This window comes from Sceloporus occidentalis, unplaced genomic scaffold, assembly GCF_023333645.1.
Source record: "Sceloporus occidentalis isolate IW3139 unplaced genomic scaffold, rSceOcc1.0.p SCAF_55, whole genome shotgun sequence".
NCBI classification, from domain to species: Eukaryota; Metazoa; Chordata; class Lepidosauria; order Squamata; family Phrynosomatidae; genus Sceloporus; species Sceloporus occidentalis.
The window spans coordinates 819,453-832,979 of NW_028317035.1; positions in this window are offsets into that span (position 1 = coordinate 819,453).

Sequence of the window (13,527 nt, forward strand, 5' to 3'; positions counted from 1 at the left end):
ACGAAGACGAAGACAATCACGAAGATCTTCGTGGTGTGTGTCTTCGTCTTCGCCTACGTTTTACCGCCGCCGTCTTCTCTTCGGCGTGTCTTCGGAACGAACACGAAAACGCACTCTTCGTGTTCGTTTCCATGTTCGCCCGAAGACGAATGCACAAGTCTAATTCTTACTACCCTCTTCCTCAATATCTACCCCCCTCTCCCTCCCTTATCACTTTCTCCATAAATTGCACCTGCACCCATGTTGCACCTAAAGAGCTTGTTTTATTAATTTGATATTCTAAATATTCGCAGGAATATTGTAATGGTATGGTGAGGTAGGACCCCAGATGGCAGAGTGGGCCAGGCCAAACAGGAACCAGAAAGTCAGAGAACCAACCGGGTCAGACAGGTAATCAGGATAAGCCAAATCAGAATCCAGAGACGAGGTCAACAAGCCGAATCAATACCAGACGAGCAGGAATCAGGAGCCGAATCAGGAGACAGGAACGAGGTCAACAAGCCAAGTCAAACCGGAGCAGTCAGTAACAATCTAATGCGCAAGCAAATAGCAAAAATACACCAACCAAGGGTGACCCAGAAGAGGAAGTCCAGGTTTAAATAGGGACAGGAGGAGGTGTGTCCTGCATTAAGGAGGTCACCCGAGGTTATAAGAACACGTTACAGATGTAACGTGTAATATTATGTTTTGACCACACGCGCTGTGCTACCTGTTTGCCGCGTGGTCGGCCACGCCGTGAAGACGCCAACCGGGTAGCGGTGGTACTCGCTGCCCGGGAAGCCGGCCGAGGAGGAAGCGTCGCGGGACCGGCCACGGCGCAGGACCGGAGAGGCAGGTAAGTCCTTACAAATATGCACACACACTACAGTTGTCATTTAAAATGGAGAGATACTCCACTTCTTATTGTAGCTAATATGGCGGCCAAACGAATGAACAAAGATTTTCATATTGTGCATATTTGTTTTCTTTCTTCTAATGTTGCATTTGTTTGTACGTTAGTCTGACGAATGGACAAAACGGTAAAATTCAGCATAAAAAAATGCATTTGTACAAAAACGAATGCGCCAGTCTACTAAGAGATGACAAAATGTGAGCTGATGTGTGCTACTCATCCATAACCTCAGCATGGAGTATTATTTATTGTTTTATATAGCAGCATCAAATTCCATAGCGCTGTACAATGGGTGGACAGGACATAACAAACAGTATGTAACATAACAATTTGAGTTACAGAGACAACAGGTGAGGAGGGCCCTGCTCAGATGAGTTTACAATCTAGAGGGATTTAGGGTGTATTACACAATAGGTAAAAGTAACGTTGTTAGGGATGGACCAGCCACACTAGTAAAAGTATTGCAGGAGAGGGGCGTTAATGTGCTATATTGTAAGAATCCTTAAAGAAGTGGGTCTTGATGGATTTTTTGAAGGCATGTTGAAAGACAGATAGGCCGGGGGAGAGCAAGAGAAAAGATGCTGTGAGGGAGCAACTCGAGGACAGCCTTGTGGGACTGGGCGGGAAATTTGCAGTTCAGGTAAGGAGGCAGGCTTAATTGGCCACAAATGTGTTGGGGTTTTTTGGGTTTTTTTTTATGTTTTTTATTATTTCCAAATTTTCCACAACATCTGCAACAAACATTCCGAATACAAGTGGATTACATAAATGAAGAAAAAGAAAAGAGCGCTAATAAAATAAAGAATAGCGCTCACAGTAAACGCGAAAGTATACAATCAAAAATTCCTTAAACAACCGTTTCTTTGTTCAATATCCAAGTTATAATAGGATAATTGTAGTAATAGACCGTATTCTAAACAATCATACATAGAACGGCAAGTTAGTCTATAGCCAGGTCGAACAGGCTTATATGCTATCAGGGGTGTAAAAGGGAAAGAAAAAAGCTTAATTGCCAAGGGTGAAAAATTAAATTGAAGCAGAGGAGATTTCTCGCCAAGGTGATCAAATTACATCATATTTTTTTTATGTTGTTATGTACACTAAAAAAGTATTTCTCCATTTTATATTGGTAATCAATTTGGCTCCAAATTTGCAGCCAAGTCGGAACCACCTCGGATTTCCAATTCCGTGCCAAACAAATTTTGGCAGCTGCCAAAATGTTAATTGCTAAGTCTAAATTAGGTTTATTTTTCAAAGGTATATCTATGTAAAATAAGAAAGATTGAGGAGATAGATTCCATTGTATTCCAAACATCCTGTTAAATAAATTCGTAATTTCAGATTTTAAGATCGCTAATCTGTCACAGTGCCACCAAATATGAACTGCAGTACCTAGTTCTAATTTACATCTCCAACATATATTGGAGTTAGATCTGGACATTTTATATAGAATTGTGGGGACATAATACCACCTATGTAATAACTTTAAACATTTTCTTGCAAATTAACGCAGTGGATTGCTTTCCTTAGATTGTTCCAAGCGGAATGCCAAACTTCTGCCGGATAGGAGATATCTAAATCAGTTTCCCATTTCTGTATATTGCTAGGCTTTTCTATGGTTTATGTCTGTTCTAACATGTTCCCAATTCTGGAAATTAAATTTTTCTTGAGATGTTTTTCTATAAATCTATCTAAAGTGGTTGGAGGATACCAGATCTTAGATTTAATAACGCTTGTGATTCTTAAATATGAAAAATGCTCCTTACTTGGGAGAAGAAATTTAGTTTGCAGTTCTGCGAAAGAGTTTATCCCAGATTGAGACCAGAAAGATTCTATTTTATGAACACCTTGTGATTGCTAAACTTTAAGATCAATATCTTCAATAAAAAATTGTAACAAACCAACAGGTGTATAAGATGACCATAAATCTTTAGAGGCAAATTTTTCTTTAAAAATAAGCATATTATTCAGAATGTTTAGTATTAAGGGATTAGATATGCCTAGATCTTTTATGCTTTTAGACTTAAACCAGTAAAGTTGCAATAGGTCAAAGTTACGACATTTCCATCTTTCATATTTATACCAAGGTAGGTCAAACTCACGTTTAGAGTCCCAAGCTAAAAAGTGGCCGAACATACAAATTTCATATAGATTTCGTATTGTCAGGGGACTGGGTCCATACAGACGACTGTAAAGACCCAGAGCGCCCAAAGATGGAGTTCAGGAGGTATTGCGCAGTAGTGGAGTTGGACAGGGCCTGGTGCAGGGCGACCACACTCACCTGGGTGTTGAGCACCTAGGGTTGTGGAGCCACATACCAGCACCCTGACATAGCAGCAGATGTAGTCCAGAACAGAGCAGAACCAAACTTGGCTGGATGTGGAAATCCAAACTAAACTTGAATCTGACAAAGCATCAAAACTTGGAGATCCTGCAGGCACCCTGGAGCAGGCATGACACGTAGCACTGGAATCATGTGCAGGATGCTGCAGGCTGGGACTACAGAAGCTGGGCTGGGATCAACAGAAACGTAGCAAGCAAGGAGGACAGAGCATGGAACAGGGAGACCGGGCAAGGAACATAACCAAACAAGACATACATGATACAGGGCACAACAAAGGACAGGGAACAAGGCAAGGAACACAGGGGAAGGAATGAGGAGCCAGGATCCTCGGACGCTTCTCCTTAAAGCAAGGATAGGCCTCCCCTTTTTCTTATTATTAGAGTAATTGTTTTTTGGTTTTTTTATTTTTTTTCCTTTCCCCCCCCCCCCCGCTCTCCCATTCCCTAATCTCTCCCCCCCCCCGGCCCTTCCTTTATGTGTTTCCCTCCCTACGTTCTGCCTCAGTCTTCGGTCTTCTTTGCTCCTGGCTTTCCCCTCTAGGCCCATAGTACCATGCTCCTGACATAGGTGGTGCCCTATACTATGCATATGTATTGTTCATCATTACTACAGCCTTGTGGGTTACTACTGCTTATTGCCACTTATACTGAGGGACGTATTGTTTACTTGGACTTGATGTGTACTGTTCTACCACCCCACCCCCCTGTTTTTTCTTTTATGTATCCCATTTCTCACTTGAAAAATCTCAATAAATATTGATTTACCATAAAGCAAGGATAGGACTACTTAACAGGGACAAAGGGAGAGGAGAGAGGAACCAGAATCCTCAGATGATACAAGGAAGAAGGGCAAAGGTACATAAGAGACAAACAAACATGAATACAGGAACATGCCTAGAACTATATGATAACAATTGGAGATTCCGTCACATCATATGGCCATAGTATGCTTAGCCCACCACTACGCCAAAGTACTCCAATGACGGTGGGTCCTAACGCTAAGCCCTGCATACGAAAGTACTGATAAACTAAACATTGAATCCAAACACAGAACCGAGAAGGACATACCTTTAGACTACAGACTGAGACAAACAGAACACACGGGTGGGTCACACCTTATAAAGGAAACAGAGCTGAAGCAAAGAGCAAGACTGGAATCAAGGGATGGAAGATCAGAACAGAGCATACGGAAATCCAGGAATGGATTAAAGCAAGACAGGGAAACAAAAGACATGCAGCTCCGCAGCCTGGGTAGAGCGTGACACGTATATTGGGAAATTTAAGTCCCATCTGCGATAGATTTTTCATTAATATGGAAATGTAGTATTCTTGGCTTTTTATTTAACCAAACAAATGAGAAGAACATCAAAAAGGCTCATGTAGTTGTTTTTTATTAGATCAGGAAGATTATCATAAATTTTAATTCCTAGATAATTAATATGGGTCTGCGTCCCAAAGAATACTATCTTAGTTTTCAAGTTTTGTAAATGGGAGATTTCCATATTAAAGTCAATGATTTGTGTCTTGTCTATATTGAGTTTATAGTTGGAGTATATGCCATATTCCTTTATATGTTCTATCGCTTCCGGGATTGATGACTCTGGCGAGGTAAGGATAAGGAGGATATCATCCGCGTACAATGCGATTTTATGTTCAAGTGGGCCCGTTATTACTCCTTTGATTTTTATGGATTGGTGAATTATTACTGCCAAAGGTTCAATTGAGAGAGTATAAAGCAGAGGAGCTAATGGACATCCTTGTCTCGTGCCATTGTTAATATTAAAAATATTAGAATCAAAATTTCCCCAGAAAAAAAAAAAGCCATTCCTTATTTGAAGTTGTATAGTATAGTGATCTCTTATAGTGCTCGCTCGTGTTATGGTTCCAGTGTGCCATTGGCAGTGAAAGGGAAGTCTTCTTAAGATTTAATATTGTAATTCTATCAAGTATTGGTGTAAAATATTATAAAGTGTAGAAAAAATGTATAAGTGAGTAAACAAATATATAGAAAAAGAGAAAAAAAAATAATAATTATTTAACATTTTATAAATGTGATTATATTATGTAGTGTCCACAGAAATTGTGCTTCCAATGTGCCCCTAAACAGTGGAAAAGAAATCTTCTTAAGGTTTAATATGGAAAATCTACCAAATATTAGTGATATTTAGTTTTATTATGAAGTATATGAATGAAAAAAAAAAGAGCGACGTTCCGTGTTAGCAGTTGTCTTAGTGTGATTATGTCATGTGATGCACATACTTTTTGTGCTTCCAGTGCCAATTAAATAAAGAAGAGAAAATCTTTTGTAAAAAAAAAAAAAAAAAGGGAAAATGATACATATATCAATCCAGTGGATTGGAGTGGTGTGAGTCTATCCTATGGGATATAGGTTTACACATTCCTATATTCCGAATAGTGACTTATAAGTTGTTAAATTGTAAAGGTTATAATAAATTGTATGTGAACATGAAGAGGATACATAAAAAAAAATAAAAAATAATAATAATAAAAAAATAAAAATAATAATAATAAAAATTTGGGGATATTTATGTAACATACATGGTTTGATGCTATAATTTAAATATAGAGTTGATAAAAGAATAACTAGGTGCCTGTCACGTCACAGCGTACAGAGGAGACACCGAAGTCAGGTAGGACTGGCAACGGATGGTCCAGAGAGCAGTGGTCAGGATACCGGAGAGCAGGATCGTCGAGGAATAGCCGAGGTCAGGATACCCGAAAGCAGAATAGTAGTGGAATAAGCCGAGGTCAAATAACAGGTAACAACAGGAACGCGTACTGGGAAGGCACTACCGAGATAGGCACGACCATCAGAAGGCAAAGTCTGAGTGTTAGAGCATCTCTTAAATAGGCCCAGGAGTTTAGGCACTAATTAGGGATTTCACGCCAATATTTTCAAACTGCCGATACGTCACTTCCTGCGCGGCCATCTTGTGTGTGGCGATCACGTAATCTCCAACTATAGGTCGATGTAGTATCTGCTGGCGCCACTAGGTGGCGTGAAGAAGAACGTGTCCGGACACCAGAACAGGACCTGTCCTCTGGCTGAAGCTGCTGGGAACGTAGCGTGGATGAGATAAGTCTTCCTTGTAGTAGCAGCGGCTGCCTCCGCTGTGCTGAGGCGGGGGTCTTCCCCTTCTTCGCGGCGGCTGCGTCTGCTGTGCAGAAGCGGGGGGTCTCCCCCTTCTGCGCGGTGGCTGCGGCTGCTGTGAGGAGGCAGGGAGTCCTCTCCCTTGAAGCGGCTGTGGTTGCCGTGCTGAGGCGGGGTGTCTCCCCCTACCTCACGGTGGCTCCCTCTTCTTCGCAGCAGCTGTGGCTGCCGGACCGAAGCGGGGGATCTTCCCCTACCTCGCGGCAGCTGCTGTTGCCGACCGGGGGAACCGAAGGATCTCCCTGCCGGTTGCGTGACAGTACCCCTCCTCAAAGGGGCGACCTCAGGGCGACCCCTGCCTGAGCAACGTTGCCCTCTAGCATGGAATGCACGCACGAGATGAGGGGCATGAAAACGAGCTTCAGGAACCCAGGAACGATCCTCTGGGCCGAGTCCCCTCCAATGAACTAGATATTGGAGACTCCCTTTTGTCTGCGACAGTCCAGAATAGCTTGAGGAATACGCCCCGAAGTCTCCCTGGCAGAAGTCTCCGAAGCAGAGGGTCTAGTAGAAAAACAGTTGCAAACCAGTGGCTTCAAATACGGAGTGTCCTTGGCAGAGAAAGTTCATAGGCGACGGGATTCACCCGACGGACAATTGAAAAGGGGCCAATGAAACGTGGCGCCAGCTTCATGCTGGGCACTCGGAGTCGCAGGTATCTCGTAGATAGCCAAACGCGGACCCCAGGAGAATACACAGGAGTACCGGAGCGCCTCTTGTTGGCTTGGAGTTCCTGTCGTCTACCAGCCAGTTCCAGAGCCCTTTGTACTGAAGCCCAGGTGGACTGGATATTAGTCAGCCGTTCCTCCAGCGCTGGATCAGGAGAATTCGGAAAGGCTCCAGGGAAGGGTTGCGGATGAAGACCGTAAACACAGTAGAAGGCGGACTCTCCTGTAGACTCTTGTACCGCATTGTTCCGAGCAAACTCCGCCAAAGGTAGCAAATCAACCCAATCGTCCTGATGTTGGTTGATAAAAATGCGCAGATATTGTTCAAGGTGCTGGTTAGCCCTCTCTGCTGCACCGTTAGACTGTGGGTGATAAGCCGATGAAAATGCTAATGTGACCTCCAATGCTCTCGTGAACTTGCGCCAGAAACGTGCAATAAATTGGGTACCGCGGTCGGAGACGATCTTGGTGGGAACTCCATGAAGACGGACGATCTCCCGCAAAATATGTCCGCCAATACAGATGCTGTGGGAAGCCTCCTCAAAGGTATCATGTGTGCCATCTTCGAAAAACGATCAACGATCATCAGAATGACGGTATTCCCCTTGGAGTCCATTCTGGCCACCAAAATGTCCTGGAAACGAGATCCTTGGTGCGTGCTAGCCCTGGATGGCCTGCAGTTCTGGACCCATGGGACAGACGAAGCACGCGGGTACGGAGGTGTGCAGGAACAAAAAGTTTCCCAGCCGGCAAAGAGGCTCGAGCTCGGGCTTGTAAACCAGAGATGCGGTCAAGTAAGGGAGTTCGGCAACGAAGGTGTAGAGCAGCGAGGACCTTGGTAGAAGGTATAATGGGCTCGGGTGCACGACCCTCCTCCTCGGGGAGCACATGCATTCGGGAGAGGGCGTCAGCCTTGACGTTCTTGGAGCCCGGACGATAAGTCAATACAAATGAGAATCTGGAGAGAAACAAAGCCCATCTGGCCTGTCGAGGGTTCAGGCACTTGGCAGTCTCTATATACTGTAAATTCTTGTGATCTGTTAGAATCAGTGTGGGAATCGAAACGCCCTCCAGAAGATGACGCCACTCCTCCAGCGCAAGGATGACAGCCAGAAGTTCCTTGTTCCCAACATCATAGTTCCTCTCTGCAGGGGAGAATCTCCTGGAGAAGTAACCGCACGGATGGAGAGGACCACTATAGGAGGCCCTCTGTGAAAGAACAGCCCCGACTCCAGATTCGGATGCATCGACCTCCAGAACAAACGGTAGCCGAGGGTCAGGATGACGTAACACAGGAGCGGTGGTAAATTTGGTCTTGAGTCGAGAAAAAGCGGAAATGGCCTCAGGGGACCATTCCAGGGTGTTAGCCCCTTTCTTAGTAAGGGCCGTTAGAGGAGCCGCAACTTTGGAGTAGTCACGGATGAAACGTCTGTAATAATTGGCAAACCCCAAAAAACGCTGTTTCAGGCCCAGTGGTTGAGGCCAGTCTCTAATGGGTTGTACCTTGGATGGGTCTATCTCAAAACCCGAGGGCGTAATGACGTATCCTAGAAACGTCACCTTCTGGATCTCAAATGCACATTTCTCGAGTTTTGCATACAATCCATGGAGCCGTAGTCGGGACAAAATGCAAGTAACATGGGTGCGGTGTGACTGCAAATCGGAAGAGTATATCAAAATGTCATCCAGGTACACCACTACAAACTGTTGGAGAAAGTCCCGAAGGCAATCATTAATGAATTCTTGAAAGACCGCCGGGGCGTTGCACAGCCCAAACGGCATAACGGTATATTCATAATGTCCCGAACGAGTATTGAAGGCGGTCTTCCATTCGTCGTCATTCGGACAAGATTGTACGCACCCCGGAGATCCAGCTTGTAAATAGTGGCCCCACGTAGTCTGTCGAAAAGTTCAGAAATTAGTGGAATGGGGTATGTGTTGCGCCTGGTAATCTTGTTCAGACCACGATAATCGATGCAAGGACGAAGCTCCCCGTTCTTCTTTTTTACGAAGAAGAAACCTGCACCAGCGGGTGATACAGACCGGCGGATAAATCCTCGGCGAAGATTCTCCTCTATGTACGATTCCATAGCTTTGGTCTCTGGAATGGAGAGTGGGTAAACCCGCCCCCGGGGTGGCATGGTCCCAGGAAGCAGGTCAATCGGGCAATCGTACGGCCTGTGTGGTGGTAGTTTCTCAGCCTCCTTCTTATCAAACACATCTGCAAAGTCCTGCTTCTGTTCAGGCAGGGAAGAGGTCTCACTCGAAGATGCTGTAACCGCAGCATGCTTTAGAGGGGTGATGCAATGCGCCTTGCAGGACGCACTCCAGGCTGTGATCTCAGTCGTAGTCCAATCAATAGCAGGATTGTGTACCTGTAACCACGGGAATCCCAATATAATGGGAATGGAGGGCAAGCAGACGAGCAGTTGCAAACGTTCATTGTGTACAATACCCACAGCAAGGTTGAGTGGAGCTGTAGAGAGAGAAATTTGATCAGGACGAAGCGGTCTGCCATCAATAGCCTCTACAGATAACGGTACGGGCAGGGATAGGGTGGGAATGTGTTGCTGCTCACAAAAAACCGAGTCAATAAAGTTGCCGGGAGCGCCGGAATCCAGGAAAGCCTCAGTGTCAACGAATCCAGAATCCCAGACCAGACGGACCGGAACAGTCATGCGGGTGGTGAACACGTTAGGGGAATAATTCACTACACCTATGGTAGGTTCCCCTGGCCTACCTAGGTGCGGGCGTTTCCCGGCCTGCTAGGACAGTGTCCGATGAAGTGACCCGAGAGTCCACAGTAGAAGCATAATCCCTCCCGTCTCCGCCTGTTCCTCTCCCGTTCGTATACCCGAGTGGCTCCCAACTGCATAGGTTCCTCAGGTGGTTCATAGGAGGTAGCAGAAGAAGAAAGCTGTGGCATGAAGCGTGTAGTAGGTCTCCCACCTCTGTCACGTAACCTCAAACTTTCTCGTTGGGCTTGTCTTTCGCGGAGACGCAGTGTCACGATCTCTCCCTCGCGAGCAGCCGCTACCGGGGGTGACGCGGGCGGTCGAGTCCTCGATCGCCGGCGTCGAGGAGTCTTGGTCTCTCCCCCAGTGGCGAGTGCTCGCAGGCGGAGGACCGCTCGCGAGCGCCCGACTCCGGGGGTTACTGTTGTCTCCCACGATGCTGACGATCGGGTTTCCGATCGTCGGCATCGAGGTTTGAAGGTGGGATCTGGGGACAGTGCTGCCGTCCGGCATCATGATGCCCGACGGAGCACTGATCCCCAGTATACGGTACTTACCCGCTCCCGGTCCAGTGGCGTTCCTCCTGTCTGTATTGTATTGTATTGTATGGGGGCGCGGCTGGACGGGTCCGGAGGCGGAGTTCTGGGAGATTGCCCAGAACTGTGATGACGCAGTCCAGGGGGCAGAGCTTGTAAGGGCGCCAAGTTTAAAAACCCCGGAACTGCTTCATTCTGTACCCTGTTGTGGTCTGAGTATCCAGAGCTGCTGCTGCTGTTATTATTGCTTTAGTTTTTGACCCTTGCCTGCCTGACGATTCTTTTGCCTAACGATTCTGTACCTTATCCTGCTTATCAGTTTTTTGGCTAGTCTGATTACCCGCTTTGTTACCGACCTGGCTCGCCTGATTACCCGCTCTGTTACCGACCTGGCTCGTCTGATTATCCGCTCTGTTACTGACCTGGCTCGTCTGATTACCTGCTCTGTTACCGACCCGGCCATCCTGTGCACGTTACCGGAATTAACCCCGGCTCAGCTCCTATTGCCTACCGGCTCCGGCTGTCGGGGCTTCTGCACCTTGCACACCAACTCGGCCCTTAATTTATCCACCTGCATCAGGCCTCCTCACTGTTGGAATCATCCCAGCCTCCAGTCCCTGTCTCTAAGGGTCTCCCTTGGTGAGGGGTTTCGGAGCAGAAGAACTTCTGCGGTGAGTGCCTTGGTGTTCGTGGTTGTGACACGCAGATCAATTTGGGAAATATATGAAATCACCGAGTCTAAGTCCATGGGCAAATCTCTGGCAGCAGTCTCGTCCTTGAGGGTCTCGGAAAGTCCATTTAGGAAGGCAGCCACTAATGCCTCGTTAGTCCAGTTCACCTCCCCTATCAGGGTCCGAACTCTATAGCATACTCCAGGAGCGGACGGGAACCCTGACGGATGGTAAAAAGGGAAGTTGAAGCAGTGGTCCTCCTACCCGAAGTGTCAAATGCGGCAAGTAGACTGGAAACAAATTCAGCATAAGAGCGCACCGTAGAGGCGTTTCTCTCCCAGAGCAGTGAAGGCCCATGCCAAGGCTTTATCCGTAAGGAGAGAAATGATGTATCCTTTTAGACTTCTCAACACTTAATCTTTTGTCTTTTTCTCTCTCTTTCTCCCTTTCCCTCTCTTTCTTGGGTGCCATCTCCCCTTTCTCTCTTCTCACTCTTATGTCATATCCACTCCTGCTTACGTATACAGCAAGTTCCTTCCACGGAGAAGATAAATTACCGTATTTGCTCGATTATAAGACGACCCCCCAAAATCAAAATATTAATTTAGGAAAAAAACAAAAAGCCTGAATATAAGACTACCCCATAGGAAAAAAGTTTTACTAGTAAATATTAATTCATGTAAACTAATTTTCATATTTAATAAAAGCTATGATTGAGAAAAATATATTTTTTATTTCCTTTTATTTGCCAACCTGCCCCCCCAGTTATGCACATCTGCCCCCAGGCTTGCCACTCTGCCCCCAGAAATGCCTTATACCCCCCCTATTTGCCACTGTGCCCCATGATATGCCTTTTAACCCCCTATATGCCCCTCTGCCCCATGATATGCCTTATACCCCTATATGCCACTCTGGCATATAGGGGGTTAAAAGGCATATCATGGGGCAGAGGGACATTTAGGGGGTTAAAAGGCATATCAGAAATGTCTTATACCCTCCTATATGCCACTGTGCCCCATGATATGCCTTTTAACCCCCTATATGCCCCTCTGCCCCATGATATGCCTTATACCTCTATATGCCACTCTGGCATATAGGGGGTTAAAAGGCATATCATGGGGCTGAGTGGCATATAGGGGGTTAAAATGCATTTCTGGAGATATATATACTGCTAACAGCAATTACACTCCTATCAAGCCAAGGCAGCCAGTACATGCTGGAACCTGGGGATGTTAGAAGTGTGATTACAGCCTCCCTATGCCATGCTACCACCACCACCCCCCTTACACATCCATGCTATCACACACACACACACTCATTCACAAACATTTAAATACTCATTCATTCCATTAATCACACATACACACACGCTCAAACCCCCCCACCCCCTTACCTGAACTGCACATCTCCCACTCGCAGACTTCTGCAGGGGCCCGGCTGTGCGAGCAACTTCTCTGGCCCCGCCCCCAGAGGAAGGAGGGGGAGGTATATTATGCGAGGACTGTGCTAACTTCCTGTTCTCCTGCTGCTAATAGCAGAGACGCTGCTCGCGATCAAAGCCCGGTAAGCAGCATGGCCCCAGCAGAATGAGGTCTGATTAGAAGACGACCTCGATTATAAGACGAGGGGTATTTTTCAGAGCATTTGCTCTGGAAAAAACCTCGTCTTATAATCGAGCAAATACGGTAATTCCTTGTAACTAAGCTTGCTAACATGTACATATGTCTCAGAGGGCCTCATAAACTCTATAGAAATCTTTAAGGTTCTAGTGGGAAACACCGTGTCTTCATAACTTAGTTATGCAGTCAACGTGTAAGTCTCAATCAATAGACTTGTAATTGAGCGATAAAGGTTTCCAAATAACTACTATATTTTAAGTTCTTCTTCTTATGTATATTTAGCAGAGATTTTCACAAAAGAAAGCAGAGAAAAGAGATCTCAGAGATTTTCGAAAATTTTGCAAACTTAGCCCAGTCTTCACGGCATTTATTATTTAATCAGCATATAGATCTTCAATCAGTAGTTATTTTATAGGATGGGAGTTTCTTAAATTTCTCTTGTATGTCTTAATCTTTGCTTCTTGTTTGTAAATGTAAAATAGTCTCTTTTCGGTGAGAAGCAAATTACTTTCAAATAAGTGAGCTTATAGACATATTATAGACGTTTGTCTCTTAGAGAAGAAAAAAAAAAAAACTCCTAAAAGCTGTTGCAGGTTTAATAGTGATTGCCATATATACCATATCTACACAACATTATTATATAATCAGCGTCTGGAAAATCAATCTAAGGGTGTAATAGGTGTAGATAGAAGTAAAGATTTCTAAATATTGAAATTTGTGCTCTCTTCATCTATCCAAAAAACCATTAGAGTTATAGGTGTAAATGTGATTGCAGTTGCCACTTAGCTTTGAAGAGAGAAGAAAAGTCTGCGGCGTATTTATCCAACTCTGAGTCTCTCATCTAAGTGCCTGAAGCTTTCCTTTCAGTCCATTTCCTCTTTTGGTCTTAAA